Source organism: Sycon ciliatum, chromosome 3 (genome assembly GCF_964019385.1).
Source record: "Sycon ciliatum chromosome 3, ocSycCili1.1, whole genome shotgun sequence".
Classification (NCBI taxonomy): Eukaryota; Metazoa; Porifera; class Calcarea; order Leucosolenida; family Sycettidae; genus Sycon; species Sycon ciliatum.
Genome location: NC_088645.1, coordinates 32,051,972 through 32,058,216, shown reverse-complemented (window position 1 = coordinate 32,058,216; position 6,245 = coordinate 32,051,972).

Here is a 6,245-nt window from a genome sequence, read left to right as displayed (position 1 = left end):
TTCCCGTTACGTAAAGAAATGCTGTTCTGCTCTACGTTTCACCTAGAGAAGTCACGTGGAATGTGTACTGGGAATTTCCCCTTCCATATTTGGCAGTTTTCTGCATCCAGTTGGTCGATACTAGCCTAGTAACTAGGGCTCAAACGGTTAGTCCGATTAACCGGTTGCAGACCGGTTACGAAGAATTAATGGTTAACCGATAAAGAAAACGGTCACGCAGTAACTTTTCAGTCAATTTTTCAAGTATCAGGTCGACTGAGGTCGTTGCAAAGTATGCACTTTCGCAGGCTGTTATTATGCTCAGCACCAGCACCGGGAACAGCTCTTAAACACCACCCCCGGTACCAGTCCGGATTACCTTCGACGTTCGTTCCCGTACTGTTTCCTTGAATTGTGGAACAGCCTCCCCGAGGACGTCTTTCCCCGTCTGGCCAATCACTCTCCACTCACAGCTTTTAAAAAAGGTGTCAAGAAACACATTTCAGACCAGCCATGGTCTTGGGACGTGCTTTGAAGCCCATCATGTTGATCGTCTCACTGTTCTTTCCAGATCGCACCTCTTGGTTTGGGGATGTGCATTGAAGCACCCCATACTAACGGTCTATACTGTCCTCTCTTGGTCACCACTCTCCCTATTACCTATATTGTAATTACCATTCATGTATTGCGGTTCAGATTTTCCGTTTTTGTCTCTTGGTGCGTTACCAGCATGGCGATACTGAGACCTAATGGTCAGTGGAGTGCCTGTAGCCTCACCAGCACTGCTACTATCTGTGACTATGGCGACCACCATTCAATGTCTCGTCCTCCCCTAACCGTACCCCAACTCTCTCTCTCTCTCTCTTTTTATCTCTCTTTTCTTACTCTTTTTCTTTGTCAGCTTTCCTGGTGGTTATGTGCTTTTTCAAGTAAATAAAAAAAAGAAAAAAAGGCTGTCGCACGCGTACGCAATTTCTGGGCTGCCAACTCGGTCTTATCTGGTCTCTTGGTGTGAGAGTATGTATGAATGAGCATGCAAAAGAATGTACATGTGTTCGTTGTGCTGAATAGGGTATATTTTTGAATGAGTATAGTCAAATATACGGTTAAAAAAGAGTCCGCAGGATTGCCATAGCTTGTACTTATAGGTTATACAAATAATCTACGTGGAGATAAAAGTTTAATAATAGCAATGAAAAGTATGAATGCCGCAGACATCACCACGCAACATGACAATTTGTTCAAGGTTTGGTTTTGTGTGTTTCCAAAATCGATTTTCACGTTCCGATCATCAGTGGAAATACGGAACTAAAGAGATCAAGGGAAAAACAAAGGTTAAAAATCCAAAGAAGTGTGACACATGACGGGTAACTTGTGGTAAGTTTTACAAAAAGTGAGAACTAAAATAAAGAGTAAGTGTGACAAACGGGCATGAACAGTGCAGAAACAACTCATGAACACGGGGTGCAAACTCACGAAAATAACCTAAGTGCTAAAACACCTGAGCGCACGTATCAACACCTGAGCGCACGTATCAAGCAGCATGTACCACTTCACATGCTGCCGGACGCAGCAAAAGCGAAGCGCCCGAAGCGGGGAAGACCACGCAAGAACCCGCTCCCTCTACCACCGACACAACCAGAGCAAGTCGAACACACGGTGCAGAGGAAGAGTGGTGGATCACTAAGCCAACCGAATGTGCCTTCTCCACCGTTGCCCTTGCCGCCACCGGAGCCACCACCAGTGCCGTTGGTGGCTGGGGTTTGGGAGGAGTCGGCAACAACAACAGTACCGCCAATCACAGACATTGAGCCCATTTCTTTGACACAGTATCCGGCTGTGCGGACACCGCAGCACCCTCCGGCGCTTGATCCGTGGGTCCAGAGACCACGGAGGTCGACCGCCAATTATTCAACCGAAATATATGCTAGGAATGGCCAAGGCCCACGCGGAGCATCGAAGGAGACCGGAAGCCGGGGGCAAAACGGAACACAATCTCGGGACGTAGATGAGGTAAAGACAGTGACACGGGACAGACGTAGGAAGGAGAACATGGATGGTATCAGACGACTGACTGGTGGTGAATATGAGTTGGGTGATGATGCGGCGGATGACGAGAATACAGATGACGACGAGGCGGATGACGGCGAGGATACAGATGACGACGAGGCGGGTGATGACGAGGCGGCGGATGAAGACGAGGCGGATGACGGTGAGACGGCTGGTGGTGATGGTGATAAAACGGACGAGGAGGAGTCAGGTGGCAGGGAAGGTGATGGAGCTGATGAGGGTGAAATTCGTAAGAAGTCAGCTGTGTATTTGCATTTGTTATCTCGTCCCGATTGTTTGAGTGTGTATGATGATTCCCACTTCTCTGTACTGTGTCGTGCCCGTTATGTCCAGCAGTTGAAGGTCCTTGAAGCTGTTTGTATTCGTACGCATAAGCCCGATTTGTGTAAGCAAAAAGAACATGTTTTAGCACTTAGGTTATTTTCGTGAGTTTGCACCCCGTGTTCATGAGTTGTTTCTGCACTGTTCATGCCCGTTTGTCACACTTACTCTTTATTTTAGTTCTCACTTTTTGTAAAACTTACCACAAGTTACCCGTCATGTGTCACACTTCTTTGGATTTTTAACCTTTGTTTTTCCCTTGATCTCTTTAGTTCCGTATTTCCACTGATGATCGGAACGTGAAAATCGATTTTGGAAACACACAAAACCAAACCTTGAACAAATTGTCATGTTGCGTGGTGATGTCTGCGGCATTCATACTTTTCATTGCTATTATAGGTTATAACTAAATATAACCGTTAAACCGACCGTTAGCTTAGAAGTTAACCGTTAGGGGTAAAACCGTGACCGTTTGAGCCCTAGTCGATACCCAGCAAATCCGTACACATTTTCTCTGCGTGTGCCACAACGTAGAGTCGGAACCCCATCTCCGCGTAGAAATCTGGAGCCAAAACACGCGAAGCCGTAGACTCTAACCCAGCTGCTCTCTACGTGATTTCTCTACGTTTCACATAGGCTATACCGTAGCAGAACCTCTCTAGCTCTATAATAGGGCTTGAAAGTGCTACGTCACAGCATAGCAACAATTTCAAAAATTCAAAAACTGGATCCACTTGGATCCAGTTTTTGTATGGATCCAAGCACATTTCAAGCCGTCTTACTCACAGCAAGGTGATGTAGCCAGTGAAACTGACTGATTTGGCTACTGGGGGCGGGGTTACAACTGGTAGCGAAGTAAAAGTCACCCCTGCATACGACATGAGTGGGTTGCTATGCACCCACATACTGAGGCAATAGCAAAGTCACACCTTAGGCCATGGTAAAAATTATCTTTGATTCTCAAGTACGCGCGCACCGATTTTTGGCGGCGCACCGACGATTTTTTTTATTTCTATGCATGCATATGCGCACATGAAAACGGTCAATGCGAAAGGCATGAATCAGGGAGTAGTAAAATACCGGTATTTTTCTACTCCCTGGCCTGAATAAAAAATTATATGAACCTGTGACGTACATATGTGTGACCCTATCTTTGGAAATAAAAAAATTGTGGGAAATAAAATAAAAAATCGCTCGCTCGCACCGATTTTCACAGGCTCATGACCTGAGAATCAACTTTATTTTTTACCATGGCCTTACAGTCCATTCATAAAAAGATGGGTCCTGGCTCTGGCGAGCTCCCGTATTTGGCGATTTTTCGTGATTTCATCGTACACAGTGCAGTGCTGCGAACTTTGAAATTTGAAAAAGGGTCCAAAAAGGGTGCCTGAACTGGGGTTCGAACCGCAGAATGCACTGTTGCAGGCGGGGTCAAACGGCCTGGATTTTGATGGTTTTTCCTAATTCAGTGTTTTTGGGGCAAAACCTGGCCGAAATCCTATTCTTGCTATGGCTTGCTTTTTGGACAAAAAAACTTCAGAAACATAATTGGAAGAGGATTCCATATGGGATTGCAGAAAAAAATTCTAAAAAAACTCAACGTTTGACCCATCTATGGCCAAAAGCTAGAAGTTCATTTTTTTCTGAATGGACTGTAGTGGATCCAAAATAGAAATCTGATGTCAACTTACTACTCCCTGGCCGTTTTTGACGTCATCACTTTCAAGTATCTAATATTGACTGAGTACGAGGTCAATATAGGAAATAAAAGCCGAGTAAAAGACCGAGGCGAAGCCGAGGTCTTTTACGGGGTTTTTATTCCCGTAGCTATGCAGAAGACGTTACTTCAGTAACGTCTGGCGCTAGCCAGGGTCCACACAGCTTTAATTTGGTGTTTGTTTGTGTGTTTGTTTGTTTGTGTCACGCCTGGCGCTATTTTGTATCTATCCCGTACTGTACCGTACCAGCAAAGACAGCTGGCCACAATATTTTTGTTTGTTTGTGCCATCGACATGCCTGGCGCTATCCCGTACCTGTCCCGTATCATCAAGAGTACGGTACCATCAAGAGAATGAGTATATATGCGAAGTGTATGGGGGGAATGCATTCAGTGCAGTAACATTAAATTTTGTGTGGATTTGTGTGCGAGGCCGAGATCCCACTAGCAGGCTGGCTGGGCCGCCTGTCGACCAGCCCGGAAATCGCATGTAGGCCGATAGCATAATAATTATAACGTATATACAGTCATGTAGATGTATAGCAGGGAGTCATATTATGTAAACGACTCCCTGCTGTATAGGGAGATTTTCTGGAAAGAAATACGAAGTAGGGAGACGAGTAAATGCAATCAGAATGGATGTTAGTTGCCGTCAGTATAATAATGATAATAATAATAATAATAATAAGAAGAAGAAGAACGCCCGTGATCGGCAGAGTCAGCGCCGGTCCCAGGAAACGTCAGGACAGACATCCCGTCGACTCCAGAACGCCCGTCATCGGCAGAGTCAGCGCCGGTCCCATAGCTATGCAGAAGACGTTACTTGTACTTCAGTATCTCATTGAAACGTTTTTGCAAAACAATGATTTAGCTAATCAAAGGAAAAAGCATTTCCATCAGTTCTAACAACATGCACGATGAGCTAGGCAACAAAGCATAGCGCAGGGCCCTGAGCTTCCAAGCTCTCTCGTTTCCTATACTGACCAAGTACGAAGTCAATATTAGATTTATCACGACAAACAGTCCGTATTTCAAATTCCAGAACGATAACCTCATGAATCCCGGTTTTATGATTGCACAACCGTTGCACCACGGCCTACTCATGCAGTGAAACTGTTGCTTTGTAGGCACCGTTCAACTGCGCAACCCCTAAGGAGTCAAATATAAGCGGTCAATAGCCCTAAGGAGTGAAATATGCAGGAATATTTGACTGCTTAGGTATGGCAAAAATCTATGTGAGTCAATACTAAGGGAGTGATAAGTATAGAATCAGACATGGATGTCAGGGCAGTATCGTTGATTCAGGCCCGAGAGCGGCCCAAGGCCGAAGGCCGCGGGCCGCTCGAGGGCCGGAATCAACGATACCTGCCCTGACATCCATGTCTGATTGTGTTTCACACTGCCACCCACGCACGACAGCACAAGTGAAAGCCAGAACGCTCTCCTCAGCAGAACGTGCAAGTCAAGTGCACCTACAACGCACCCGGAGCATGCTAGCAGCGCAAACAAAGCCACTGTACTGCACTAATCTGCATAAATCGAACTTGAAATACATCAAATAGAAACACCGAGTGCCTGCCTGCCCAAGTTCTCAAGTCCTTTATCATGTTTATGGCACTCGTTGCACAACAATGGCAGAAACTCACAAGCTGAAGTTCCACCTCCGTGCGCTCCGGCTGAAGTTTCGTTCTGAAGTTGCATGTCAAGCAAGGTGAAGTTTCAACTCAAGCAAGGTGAAGTTTCAGGTTGGTACGCTCTCGGGCTTTGTTCTCAAGTCCTTTATCATGTTTATGGCACTCGTTGCACAACAATGGCAGAAACTCACAAGCTGAAGTTCCACCTCCGTGCGCTCCGGCTGAAGTTTCGTTCTGAAGTTGCATGTCAAGCAAGGTGAAGTTTCAACTCAAGCAAGGTAAAGTTTCATCTCAAGCAAGGTGAAGTTTCAGGTTGGTACGCTCTCGGGCTTTGTTGATTCAGGCCCTCGAGCGGCCCGCGGCCTTCGGCCTTGGGCCGCTCTCGGGCCTGAATCAACAAAGCCCTCGAGCGTACCAACCTGAAACTCAGAAGATGAGTCCTCCACGTCCCCGACCACCACCCCTAGAGGTTTCTTCCACGTCCCCGACCACCACCCCTAGAGGTTTCTTCCACGTCCCCGACC